The sequence below is a fragment of the Dromiciops gliroides genome, chromosome 6 (genome assembly GCF_019393635.1).
Source record: "Dromiciops gliroides isolate mDroGli1 chromosome 6, mDroGli1.pri, whole genome shotgun sequence".
NCBI classification, from domain to species: domain Eukaryota; kingdom Metazoa; phylum Chordata; class Mammalia; order Microbiotheria; family Microbiotheriidae; genus Dromiciops; species Dromiciops gliroides.
In genome coordinates, this window is record NC_057866.1 from 214,318,674 (window position 1) to 214,334,038 (window position 15,365).

Below are 15,365 nucleotides of genomic sequence, written 5' to 3' on the forward strand. Positions count from 1 at the left end.
GTTTCATTTGAATGGAATAGCCTTCTTTAAAATTGTAGCCCTGACACCTATATGATGTAGATTTTTGACCATACTTCCTCTAAGGCAGCATAAAAACAAAACCAAAAGCAAAATTCTAAAGGGAAGAATGAGAATGTGGCATAATATAAAAGGTTCTGAGCTTGGAGTTAAGAAAATCTGAAATCTATTTCAGACACAAATTAGTTATATATGTTGGCAAATCATTCAATATTTTGTCCCATCTTCTACAGAAGGGACAAGCCCACTGATTGCAAATCCAGAGCTCTTTCCACACTACCACATTGAACTGATCATTTAAGATTGTCTAAAGAATTAAGTTTTACAAAAGGAAACAAATGTTTCACTATAAGGTTCTTTTATATGATTCTTAGTGCATTTAAAATATGGATAGATCTTGGTGAGGATGATCCCTTTCCTGCTGGCCCATTGTGCCTTTCCCCTAAGATTCCTTTCCATTTAGATTGCATATATCTTTCTATGTGATGATTTATATACCTTTTTTTCCCCTTCTATCATTACACATGTGCTTTTTTTTTCTATTTAAGTTGTTCTTTTTTTCTTTTCTTTTTTTTTTTACATATAAGGTATTTTATTTTTTCTGTTACATGTGAAGATAGTTCTCAATGTTTGTTTATACAAGATTTACAATTTCAGATTTTTCTCCCTCCCTCCCCTCCCTCCCCCCTTCCCTAGACAGCAGGTAATCTGATATAGGTTATATCTATATATCTATATACATATACATATATATATATAGATACACACATATATATAGATACACACACATATATATATATACACATAATAACATTAATCCTATTTCTGAATTCATCCTGTTACAAGAGAAAAAATCAGAGCAGTGATGCAAAACCTCAAAATAGAAAAAAAAAAAAAAAAACAACAGCTCCCAAAACAAAAGAAATAGTATGGTTCAATCAGCATCTATAATCTACAGTTCTTTTTTTTTTTTCCCTTGGATTTGGAGATCCTCTTCTATCATGAGTTCCCTGGAACTCTTCTGTACCATTGCATTGGTGAGAAGAATATAGTCCATCACAGTAGGTCAACACTCAATGTTGATACTGTGTACAATGTTCTTCTGGTTTTGCTCATCTCACTCATCATCAGCTCACCCAAGACCCTCCAGGTTTCTCTGAACTCCTCCTGCTCATCATTTCTTACAGCACAATAGTATTCCATTGTATTCATATACCACAATTTGTCCAGCCATTCCCCAATTGATGGGCACCCCCTCAACTTCCAATTCCTTGCTACCACGTAAAGAGCAGCTATAAATATTTTTGTACATGTGAGTCCCTTTCCCCCTTCCATGATTTCTTTGGGAAAAAGACCCAAGAGTGGTATTGCTAGGTCAAAGGGTATGCACAGCTTTATTGCCCTTTGGGCATAATTCCAAATTGCTCTCCAGAATGGTTGAATCAGTTCACAGCTCCACCAACAATGCATTAGTGTTCCAATTTTCCCACAGATTCTCCAACATTTATTATCTTCCTTTTTTGTCATTTTAGCCAATCTGATAGGTGTCAGGTGGTACCTCAGAGTTGTTTTAATTTGCATCTCTCTAATCATTAGAGATTTAGAGCATTTTTTCATATAGGAATAGATAGCTTTGGTTTCTTCATCAGAAAACTGCCTGTTCATATCCTTTGACCATTTCTCAATTGGGGAATGACTTGGATTCTTATAAATTTGATTTAATTCCCTATATATTTTAGAGATGAGGCCATTATCAGAAGTACTGGCCTCAAAAACTGTTTCCCAGCTTTCTGCCTCCCTTCTAATTTTGGATGCATTGCTTCTGTTTCTAAAAAAAATTTTTAATTTAATATAATCAAAATCATCCATTTTGCATTTCATAATATACTCTATCTCTTGTTTGGTCAAAACCTGTTTTCCTTTCCAAAGATCTGATAGGTACACTATTCCTTTTTCTCCTAATTTACCTATGGTATCACCTCATATGTCTAAATCATGTATCCATTTTGACCTTATTTTAGTATAAGGTGTAAGATGTTGGTCTATGCCTAATTTCTGCCATACTATCTTCCAGATTTCCCAGCAGTTTTTGTCAAATACTGAGTTCCTATCCCAGAAGCTGGAGTCTTTGGGTTTATCAAACACTACATTGCTAGTGTCATTTACTACTGCATTTCCTGAGCCTAGCCTATTCCATTGTTCTACCCCTCTATTTTTTAGCCAGTACCAGATAGTTTTGATGACTGCCGCTTTATAGTAAAGCTCCAGGTTTGGTACCGCTAACCCCCCTTCCTGTGAATTTTTTTTCATTATTTCCCTGGATATTCTTGATTTTTTGTTTTTCCAGATGAATTTTGTTATTATTTTTTCTAGCTGTATAAAATAATTTTTAGGTAGTCTGATTGGTATGGCACTGAATAAGTCAATTAATTTAGGCAGTATTGTCATTTTTACTATATTGGCTCTGCCTATCCATGAGCAATTGATATCTTTCCAATTATTTAGATCTGATTTGATTTGTGTGAAGAGTGTTTGGTAGTTGGTTTCATAGAGTTCCTGGGTTTGTCTTGGCAAGTAGACTCCCAAGTATTTTATATTATCTACCATTATTTCAAATGGAATTTCTCTTTCTATCTCTTGCTGCTGGACTTTGTTGGTCATGTATAGAAATGCTGATGATTTATGTGGATTTATTTTATATCCTGCTACTTTGCTAAAGTTGTTAATTGTTTCAAGTAATTTTTGACTTGATTCTCTAGGCTTCTTTAAGTATACCATCATATCATCTGCAAAAAGTGATAGTTTTGTTTCCTCCTTGCCTATTCTAATTCCTTTAATTCCTTTCTCTTCTCTGATTGCTAAAACTAACATTTCTAGGACAATATTAAACAATATTAAATAATGGACATCCCTGTTTCACCCCTGATCTTATTGGGAAGGCCTCTAATTTATCTCCATTACAAATAATACTTGCTGATGGTTTTAGGTAGATACTGTTTATTATTTTAAAGAAAGCTCCACCTATTCCTAAACTCTCTAGTGTTTTTATTAGAAATGGGTGCTGTATTTTGTCAAAAGCTTTCTCTGCATCTATTGAGATAATCATATGATTTTGGTTGGTTTTCTTATTGATGTGGTTGATTATCTTAATAGTTTTCCTAATGTTGAACCAGCCCTGCATTCCTGGTATAAATCTCAACTGGTCATAGTGTATTATCCTGGTGATCACTTGCTGTAATCTCCTTGCTAATATCTTATTTAAGATTTTAGCATCAATATTCATTAGGGAAATTGGTCTAAAATTTTCTTTCTCTGTTTTTGCTTTGCCTGGTTTTGGTATCACCATCAGATTTGTGTCATAAAACAAATTTGGTAGAACTCCTTCTTCACCTATTTTTCCAAATAATTTGTATAATATTGGAATTAATTGTTCTTTAAATGTTTGGTAAAATTCACCCATAAACCCATCTGGCCCTGGGGATTTTTTCTTAGGGAGTTCATTAATGGCTTGTCCAATTTCTTTTTCTAATATGGGTTTATTTAAGGATTTTATTTCTTCTTCCGTTAACCTGGGCAGTTTGTATTTTTGTAAATATTCATCCATTTCATTTAGGTTGTCAAATTTATTGGCATACAGTTGGGCAAAATAATTCCTAATTATTGACTTAATTTCCACTTCATTGGTGGTAACATAACCCTTTTCATTTTTGATACTGGAGATTTGGTTTTCTTCTTTCGTTTTTTTAATCAAATTAACATATATTTTATCTATTTCATTGGTTTTTTCATAAAACCAGCTCTTAGTTTTATTGATTAATTCTATAGTTCTTTTTTTTTTTTGCTTTCAATCTTATTAATTTCTCCTTTAATTTTCAGGATCTCTAATTTAGTGTCTAATTGGGGATTTCTAATTTGTTCTTTTTCTAGCTTTTTAAGTTGCATGCCCAATTCATTAATCTCCTCTTTCTCTTTTTTATTCATGTAAGCATTTAGAGCTATAAATTTTCCCCTAAGCACTGCTTTGGCTGCATCCCATAGATTTTGGTACATTGTCTCATTATTGTCACTCTTGGATATAGTTATTGATTGTTTCTATGATTTGTTGTTTGGCCCATTCATTCTTTAGAATGAAATTATTTAGTTTCCAATTGATTTTCATTCTACTTTTCCCTGGCTCTTTCTTACATGTAATTTTTATTGCATCACGATTTGAAAAGGATGCATTTACTATTTCTGCCTTTCTACATTTGACTATGATGTTTTTGTGCCCTAATACATGATCAATTTTTGAAAATGTGCCATGTACTGCTGAGAACAAGGTATATTCCTTTCTATCCCCATTCAATTTTCTCCAGACATCTATCATGTCTAACTTTTCCAGTAATCTATTCACCTCTTTCACTTCTTTCTTATTTATTTTTGGGCTAGATTTATCTAATTCTGAGAGGGGGAGATTCAGATCCCCCACTAGTATGGTATTACTGTCTAATTCCTCTTGTAACTCATTTAACTTCTCCTCTAAGAACTTGGATGCTATACCACTTGGCGCATACATATTTAATATTGATATTACTTCATTATCTATAGTACCTTTAAGTAAGACATAATTTCCTTCCTTATCTCTTTTAATGAGATCTATTTTTGCCTGTACTTTGTCTGAGATTAGGATTGCTACCCCTGCCTTTTTTACTTTAGCTGAGGCATAATATATTCTGCTCCAGCCTTTTAACTTTACTCTGTGTGTATCTCTCTGCTTCAAATGTGTTTCTTGTAAACAGCATATTGTAGGACTCTGGTTTTTAATCCACTCTGCAATTCGCTTCCGTTTTATAGCAGAGTTGATCCCATTTACATTCACAGTTATTATTACTGACTGTCTATTCCCCTCCATTCTATTTACCCCCTTTGTACTTTTCTCCCCTTCTTTCACCCTATTCCTCCTCACGGACGTTTTACTTCTTACCCCTGCCTGCCCCGATCTGCCCTCCCTTTTTATCACCCCCCCCTTTTCTTTACCGTTTTCTCTCTTGCTTTTGTCCTCCCTTCTATCAGTCCCCCCCCTTTCCCTTCCCCTTTTGCTTCCCTAAAAAATGAGTTAAGTTTATTTATCCCAATGAACATATATGTTATTCCCTCTTTGAGTCAAATCTAATGAGAATAGGGTTGAAACAATGTTCCCCCCTCCTTTCTTTCCCTCTATTGTAATAGGGTTTTTTTTCACCTCTTCATATGATATAATTCATCCCATTCCACCTCCCCTTTTCTCTCCTCCTCATAGACTCCCTTTTTAACCCCTTAATTCTTTTATGAATTATCACATCAAAGACAATTTATATTTATACCCTCTATGTAAAGTCCTTCTCTCTGCCCAAATACATTTACATTTCTTAAGAGTTATGAGTATTATTTTCCTGTGTAGGGATATAAACAGTTTAACCTAATAGTGTAACCTTTTTTTTTTTCCCCCTCTGTTTACCTTTTTAAACTTCTCTTGGGTCTTGTATGTTGAGATCAAATTTTCTCTTCAGTTCTGGTGTTTTCACCAGGAAAGATTGAAAGTCCCCAATGTCATTAAATGTCCATCTTTTCCCCTGAAAGAAAATGCACATTTTTGCTGGGTAATAGATTCTTGGCTGCAATCCAAGCTCCTTTGCCTTCCCGGAATATCATATTCCAAGCCTTGCGGTCCTTTTTTATTGAAGGTGCCAGGTCCTGAGCAATCCTGACTGTGGCTCCATGATATTTAAATTGCTTCTTTCTGGCTGCTGGGAGTATTTTCTCCTTCACCTGATAATTCTGGAATTTGGCTACAATATTCCTTGGAGTTTTCCTTTTGGGGTCTCTTTCAGGAGGTGATCGGTGGATTCTTTCAATGATGACTTTATCCTCTGATTCTATGATATCAGGGCAGTTCTCCTTAATAATTTCCGGGAATATGGTGTCTAGATTCTTTTTCTGGTCATGGCTTTCAGGCAGTCCAGTGATTCTCAAATTGTCTCTCCTCGATCTGTTTTCTAGATCAGTTGTCTTTCCAATGAGGTATTTCACATTTTCTTCTATTTTTTCATTCTTTTGATTCTGCTTGACTGATTCCTGGTGTCTCATGGATTCCTTATCTTCCAACTGTCCAATTTTGATATGTAAGGCATTGTTTTCTTCAGTGAGATTATGTAGCTTTTTTTCCATTTGGCCAAATGAATTTTTTAAGGCTTTGTTTTCTTCAGCTTCCTTTTCCAAGCTGCTGATTCTTTTTTCATAGTTTTCTTGTTTTGCTTTCATTTCTCTCCCCATTTTTTCTTCTACCTCTTCCAATTGGTTTTTAAAATCCTTTTTGAGCTCTTCCAGGAAGGCTTTTTGTTCTTGCGACCAATTCACCTTCCCTTGTGAGGCTTCAGATGTAGACAATTTGAGGCTATTGTCCTCATCTGAGTTTGTGTTGGCTTCTTCCCTATTGATACAGAAGCTCTCAGTGGAGAGGGCTCTTTTTTGCATCTTACTCATTATTGCAGCTTATTTATTTATTTTTTAAGTTGAGGTCTGCTCTGGGGGCACCAGGGTCCCTGTTTTGGGCTTCTTGTGCAGGGGTATAGGTGCTGTGTGACCGGGCTTTTACTCTGAGGCCTTTATGGTGTGTGGAGATGCCCCGCCCTGCACTTCCTGTCTGATTGTGCTCGGCCAGCCAGGCGCCAGACCCCGGCGTCTGATCCCACCTGACCCGTTCGTGGCCCTCTCGGCCAGTGCAGGTAAGTTTTTCCACTGTCCTTCTTGGCCACCAGATTTTTGAACCAGGTTCCAGGGACCTCAGTTGTTTGGCTGTGGCCCGCAGCTCCTGCTGACTTGCCCCGACCCCCTTGCAGCTGGGTTGCTGCCCTGCGCTGGGCCTCCCTTTGGCCCGAGTCAGATCGACCTTTTCCTGAAGTCTTCTAAATTATCTCTGGTTGGAGGACTGTGTCTCTCTGTCTCTTTGCAGGTTCTATAGTTTCAGAATCGGTCCAGAGGCTTGACTTAATGTTTGTTTTGAGGGAACAGAAGGAGAGCTCAGGCAGCTTGCTGCTTCCTCTCCACCATCTTGGCTCTGCCCCTCCCTATGAGCATTTATCATGTGTTCACCCCACTTTTTTTTTTTTCTATTTTGTAACCTCCGGTGAGCTTATGGGGACATAATTATTTAATTCTTGTTCCTATGAATAAAGATGACAGCAAAATATGTACTGAAGGGGGCGGGGGCGGAGCGAGCCAAAATGGCAGAGAGGAAACAGCAAGCTGCCTGAGCTCTCCTTTTGTTCCCTCAAAAAGAACATTAAATCAAGCCTCTAGATGGATTCTGAAACTACAGAACCTGCAAAGAGACAGAGAGACACAGTCTTCCAACCAGAGATAAGTTAGAAGACTTCAGGAAAAGGTCGGTCTGACTCTGGCAAAAGGGAAGCCCAGAACAGGGCAGCAGCCCAGCACCAAGGGGGTCGGGGCAAGTCAGCAGGAGCTGCGGGCCACAGCCGAAAAACTGAGGCCCCTGGAACCTGACTCAAAAATCTGGTAGCCAAGAAGGACAGTGGAAAAACCTACCTGCACTAGCCAAGAGGGCAAGTGGCTAGCTGTAGGGCCACGAACAGGATAGGTGTGACCAGGCACACAGACGCAGCACACATAGACAGGAAGTGCAGGGAGGCAAACTGCACACACTGTAAGGGTCTCAGAGTAAAAAGTCAGTCACACAGCACCTATACCCCTGCACAAGAAGCCCAAAACAGGGACCCTGGTTCCCCCAGAGCAGACCTCAACTTAAAAAATAAATAAATAAGCTGCAATAATGAGTAAGAAGCAAAAAAGAGCCCTCTCCATTGAGAGCTTCTGTATCAATAGGGAAGAAGCCAACACAAACTCAGATGAGGACAATACCCTCAAATTGCCTACATCTGAAGCCTCAGGAGGGAAGGTGAATTGGTCTCAAGAACAAAGCCTTCCTGGAAGAGCTCAAAAAGGACTTTAAAAACCAATTGGGGGGCGGCTAGGTGGCGCAGTGGATGGAGCACTGGCCCTGGATTCAGGAGTACCTGAGTTCAAATCCGGCCTTAACACTTACTAGCTGTGTGACCCTGGGCAAGTCACTTAACCCCAATTGCCTCACTTAAAAAAAAAAAAACAAAAAAACAAAAACAAAACAAAACAAAAAAACCAATTGGAAGAGGCAGAAGAAAAAATGGGGAGAGAAATGAAAGCAAAACAAGAAAAAAGAATCAGCAGCTTGGAAAAGGAAGCACAAAGATTGACTGCAGAAAACAATTCCTTAAAAAATTCATCTGGCCAAATGGAAAAAAGTGCATAATTTCACTGAAGAAAAAAATGCCTTAAAAAATTCATTTCACCAAATGGAAAAAAATGGTGTATAATCTCATTGAAGAAAACAATGCCTTAAAAAATTCATCTGGCCAAATGGAAAAAAAGGTGCATAATCTCGCTGAAGAAAACAATGCCTTACATATCAAAATTGGACAGTTGGAAGATAAGGAATCCATGAGACACCAGGAATCAGTCAAGCAGAATCAAAAGAATGAAAAAATAGAAGAAAATGTGAAATACCTCATTGGAAAGACAACTGATCTGGAAAACAGATCGAGGAGAAACAATTTGAGAATCATTGGACTGCCTGAAAGCCATGACCAAAAAAAGAATCTAGATACCATATTCCAGGAAATTATTAAGGAGAACTGCCCTGATATCTAGAATCAGAGGATAAAATCATCATTGAAAGAATCCACCGATCACCTCCTGAAAGAGACCTCAAAAGGAAAACTCCAAGGAATATTGTAGCCAAATTCCAGAATTATCAGGTGAAGGAGAAAATAATCCAAGCAGCCAGAAAGAAGCAATTTAAAGATCATGCAGCCACAGTCAGGATAGCTCAGGACCTGGCAGCGTCAACATTAAAGGACCACAAGGCTTGGAACATGATATTCCCGGAAGGCAAAGGAGCTTGGATTGCAGCCAAGAATCTATTACCCAGCAAAAATGTGCATTCTTTTTCAGGGGAAAAGATGGAAATTTAATGACATTGGAGACTATCAATCATTCCTGATGAAAAGACCAGAACTGAAAAATTCAGTCTTAACATACAAGACTGAAGAGAAGTTTAAAAAGGTAAACAGAGGGGATAAAAAGAAAAAAGGTTACTCAATTAGGTTAAACTGTTTATATCCCTACACAGGAAGATAATACTCATAACTCTTAAGAACTATAAATGTACTTGGGCAGAGAGAAGGATTTTACACAGAGGGTATAAATATAAATCGTCTTTGATGTGATGATACAAAGAAAACTAAGGGGTTAAAAAGGGAGTCCATGGGGAGGAGAGGAAAAGGGAGGTGAATGGGATGAATTATATCATATGAAGAGGTGAAAAAAAAAACCTATTACAATAGAGGGAAAGAAAGTAGGGGTGAACATTGTTTCAACCCTACGCTCATTAGATTTGATTCAAAGAGGGAATAACATATACGTTCATTGGGATAAAGAAACTTAGCTCATTCATTAGGGAAGCAAAAGGGGAAGAGAAAGGGGGATACTGATAGAAAGGAGGACAAAAGCAAGGGAGAAAAGGGTAAAGAAAAGAGAGGGGGGTGATAAAAAGGGAGGGCAGATTGGGGTAGGCAGGGGTAAGAAGTAAAACGTCCGTGAGGAGGAATAGGGTGAAAGAAGGGGAGAAAAGTACAAAGGGGGTAAATAGAATGGAGGGGAATAGACAGTCAGTAATAATAACTGTGAATGTGAATGGGATCAACTCTGCTATAAAACTGAAGCAAATTGCAGAGTGGATTAAAAACCAGAATCCTACAATATGCTTTTTACAAGAAACACATTTGAAGCAGAGAGATATACACAGAATAAAGGTAAAAGGCTGGAGCAGAATATATTATGCCTCAGCTAAAGTAAAAAAGGCAGGGGTAGCAATCCTAATCTCAGACAAAGTACAGGCAAAAATAGATCTCATTAAAAGAGATAAGGAAGGAAATTATGTCTTACTTAAAGGTACTATAGATAATGAAGTAATATCAATATTAAATATGTATGCGCCAAGTGGTATAGCATCCAAGTTCTTAGAGGAGAAGTTAAATGAGTTACAAGAGGAATTAGACAGTAATACCATACTAGTGGGGGATCTGAATCTCCCCCTCTCAGAATTAGATAGATCTAGCCCAAAAATAAATAAGAAAGAAGTGAAAGAGGTGAATAGATTACTGGAAAAGTTAGACATGATAGATGTCTGGAGAAAATTGAATGGGGATAGAAAGGAATATACCTTGTTCTCAGCAGTACATGGCACATTTTCAAAAATTGATCATGTATTAGGGCACAAAAACATCATAGTCAAATGTAGAAAGGCAGAAATAGTAAATGCATCCTTTTCAAATCGTGATGCAATAAAAATTACATGTAAGAAAGAGCCAGGGAAAAGTAGAATGAAAATCAATTGGAAACTAAATAATTTCATTCTAAAGAATGAATGGGCCAAACAACAAATCATAGAAACAATCAATAACTATATCCAAGAGTGACAATAATGAGACAATGTACCAAAATCTATGGGATGCAGCCAAAGCAGTGCTTAGGGGAAAATTTATAGCTCTAAATGCTTACATGAATAAAAAGAGAAAGAGGAGATTAATGAATTGGGCATGCAACTTAAAAAGCTAGAAAAAGAACAAATTAGAAATCCCCAATTAGACACTAAATTAGAGATCCTGAAAATTAAAGGAGAAATTAATAAGATTGAAAGCAAAAAAAAAAAGAACTATAGAATTAATCAATAAAACTAAGAGCTGGTTTTATGAAAAAAACCAATGAAATAGATAAAATATTGGTTAATTTGATTAAAAAAACGAAAGAAGAAAACCAAATCTCCAGTATCAAAAATTAAAAGGGTTATGTTACCACCAATGAAGTGGAAATTAAGTCAATAATTAGGAATTATTTTGCCCAATTGTATGCCAATAAATTTGACAACCTAAATGAAATGGATGAATATTTACAAAAATACAAACTGCCCAGGTTAACAGAAGAAGAAATAAAATCCTTAAATAAACCCATATTAGAAAAAGAAATTGGACAAGCCATTAATGAACTCCCTAAGAAAAAATCCCCAGGGCCAGATGGGTTTATGGGTGAATTTTACCAAACATTTAAAGAACAATTAATTCCAATATTATACAAATTATTTGGAAAAATAGGTGAAGAAGGAGTTCTACCAAATTTGTTTTATGACACAAATCTGATGGTGATACCAAAACCAGGCAAAGCAAAAACAGAGAAAGAAAATTTTAGACCAATTTCCCTAATGAATATTGATGCTAAAATCTTAAATAAGATATTAGCAAGGAGATTACAGCAAGTGATCACCAGGATAATACACTATGACCAGTTGAGATTTATACCAGGAATGCAGGGCTGGTTCAACATTAGGAAAACTATTAAGATAATCAACCACATCAATAAGAAAACCAACCAAAATCATATGATTATCTCAATAGATGCAGAGAAAGCTTTTGACAAAATACAGCACCCATTTCTAATAAAAACACTAGAGAGTTTAGGAATAGGTGGAGCTTTCTTTAAAATAATAAACAGTATCTACCTAAAACCATCAGCAAGTATTATTTGTAATGGAGATAAATTAGAGGCCTTCCCAATAAGATCAGGGGTGAAACAGGGATGTCCATTATTTAATATTGTTTAATATTGTCCTAGAAATGTTAGCTTTAGCAATCAGAGAAGAGAAAGGAATTAAAGGAATTAGAATAGGCAAGGAGGAAACAAAACTATCACTTTTTGCAGATGATATGATGGTATACTTAAAGAAGCCTAGAGAATCAAGTCAAAAATTACTTGAAACAATTAACAACTTTAGCAAAGTAGCAGGATATAAAATAAATCCACATAAATCATCAGCATTTCTATACATGACCAACAAAGTCCAGCAGCAAGAGATAGAAAGAGAAATTCCGTTTGAAATAATGGTAGATAATATAAAATACTTGGGAGTCTACTTGCCAAGACAAACCCAGGAACTCTATGAAACCAACTACCAAACACTCTTCACACAAATCAAATCAGATCTAAATAATTGGAAAGATATCAATTGCTCATGGATAGGCAGAGCCAATATAGTAAAAATGACAATACTGCCTAAATTAATTGACTTATTCAGTGCCATACCAATCAGACTACCTAAAAATTATTTTATACAGCTAGAAAAAATAATAACAAAATTCATCTGGAAAAACAAAAAATCAAGAATATCCAGGGAAATAATGAAAAAAAATTCACAGGAAGGGGGGTTAGCGGTACCAAACCTGGAGCTTTACTATAAAGCGGCAGTCATCAAAACTATCTGGTACTGGCTAAAAAATAGAGGGGTAGAACAATGGAATAGGCTAGGCTCAGGAAATGCAGTAGTAAATGACACTAGCAATGTAGTGTTTGATAAACCCAAAGACTCCAGCTTCTGGGATAGGAACTCAGTATTTGACAAAAACTGCTGGGAAATCTGGAAGATAGTATGGCAGAAATTAGGCATAGACCAACATCTGACACCTTATACTAAAATAAGGTCAAAATGGATACATGATTTAGACATAAGAGGTGATACCATAGGTAAATTAGGAGAGAAAGGAATAGTCTATCTATCAGATCTTTGGAAAGGAAAACAGTTTATGACCAAACAAGATATAGAATATATTATAAAATGCAAAATGGGTGATTTGATGACATTAAATTCAAAAAAATTTTTTTAGAAACAGAAGCAATGCATCCAAAATTAGAAGGGAGGCAGAAAGCTGGGAAGCAATTTTTATGGCCAGTACTTCTGATAAAGGCCTCATTTCTAAAATATATAGCGAAATAAATCAAATTTATAAGAATCCAAGTCATTCCCCAATTGAGAAATGGTCAAAGGATATGAACAGGCAGTTTTCTGATGAAGAAACCAAAGCTATCTATTCCCATATGAAAAAATGCTCTAAATCTCTAATGATTAGAGAGATGCAAATTAAAACAACTCTGAGGTACCACCTGACACCTATCAGATTGGCTAAAATGACAAAAAAGGAAGATAATAAATGTTGGAGAATCTGTGGGAAAATTGGAACACTAATGCATTGTTGGTGGAGCTGTGAACTGATCCAACCTTTCTGGAGAGCAATTTGGAATTATGACCAAAGGGCGATAAAGCTGTCCATACCCTTTGACCTAGCAATACCACTCTTGGGTCTTTTTCCCAAAGAAATCATGGAAAGGGGAAAAGGACCCATATGTACAAAAATATTTATAGCTGCTCTTTATGTGGTGGCAAGGAATTGGAAGTTGAGGGGATGCCCATCAATTGGGGAATGGCTGGACAAGTTGTGGTATATGAATACAATGGAATACTATTGTGCTGTAAGCAACGATGAGCAGGAGGAGTTCAGAGAAACCTGGAGGGTCTTGCATGAGCTGATGATGAGTGAGATGTGCAGAACCAGAAGTACATTGTACACAGTATCAACATTGAGTGTTGATCTACTGTGATGGACTATATTCTTCTCAGCAATGCAATAGTACAGAGTTCCAGGGGACTCATGATAGAAGAGGATCTCCAAATCCAAGGAAAAAAAAAAACTGTGGAGTATAGATGCTGAATGAACCATACTATTTCTTTTGTTTTTGGTGCTGTTGTTTTTTCTATTTTGAGGTTTTTCATCATTGCTCTGATTTTTCTCTTATAACATGACTAATACAGAAATACGATTAATGTTATTATGTGTGTGTGTGTGTATATATATATATATATATACATATATATATATATATATATATATATAATAACCTATATCAGATTACCTGCTGTCTAGGGGAGGGGCGAGGGAGAGGAGGGAGGGAAAAAAATCTGAAATTGGAAAGCTTGTATAAACAAAAATTGAGAACTATCTTTACATGTAACGGGAAAAAATTAAAATACTTTATTAATTAAAAAAACTATATGTACTGAACCATGTGGGTTTAGTATATGTTAGAAATAATGACTGACATCTAAAATATAATGAGACTTATCTTGATTTTAACTTGACCTGTGTGTTCATGGTCTTAGAGAATAATAAAAACTAGATATACAATTTCAGTGGTGTAAGGCACTTCCAAATGAAGGAAAGTTCCTTTGCTAATGCAGGCTGGCAACTTTTCTACAACTCATGATCTTAAATAGTTGTCTAAATCAGTGATGTGAGTTTCAATTAGAAATAGAAGTGATTATACCATAGGTAAGGATTCCTATCTACCATATATTGATTTTGTTTTAAATTTAATAGTGTAAGCTCCTATATGCCTCACCAATCTGTAAACTCCTGGCTGGCTGGAGCTTCCAATCTGTAAGGGGGATTTAAAAGATCCCCCAGGTTTGTTAAGCCCCATGTGGGCCAATCTGCAAGGGCCTTTCCCCTCCCCAACTGCTTCTCCCAGACTAACAAGAAACAAGATTAAAAAGCGTCCTTTCAATAAAAGCAAAAACAAAAAGAAGAGGGTTTATTGATATGGAATAAACAGAGATAAGGACAAAGAAAAGTAGGACATCCAATCTGTGAACTTGGCCAACAGACTCAATGCTTCCTATCCCCTTTCAAGTCTCTCTCCTGTGGATGTGGCTGACCACTGCCACCACTGCCTACACTTCCTCTTGTCTCCTCTCTCACCTGTCATCATCATTTAGTAGCTCCCCTCTTGTCTATCCTCTTCCTTCTACCGATCCCACTTGTCTCCTTCTCCAGTCGCTCCATTGCTCCCCTCTACTCTCCATCTCATCGATCTCCCCCCTACTCTCCCTCTGGTCCTCTTAAAAAACCCTTCTCTCCCAGAAAACTCAGGCTGACCACCCATATACTCAATGCTAATTCATTGGCACCTCTAAGGGCCACACACAAGGTCGGCTGAGGCATGGGGATTCCATGCATCCCCCCAGCTGGGTGGAGGGACCCGTGCATATCCCTGGTGGGCAGAGGAAGCTGGGGCGTGATGCTGGTGGCTTGCATTCTCAGGGGCATGGGGCGCTCTGCCGGGTGCCCCTGAGGCTTTCTAATTTTGGCCAAAGATGGGAGTCCCCAAATAAATTCTTACAATAGTATCTATATTTGATTTTACTTTATTTATTTTTGTTAAATATTTCCCATTCTCACTTTAATCTGCTTAGGGCCAGGGTAGCTAGATAGCACAGTGGATAGAGCACCAGCCCTGGATTCAGGAGGACCTGAGTTAAAATCCAGCCTCAGACACTTAATACTTACTAGCTGTGTGACCCTGGGCAAGTCTCTTAACCCCCCACAGCC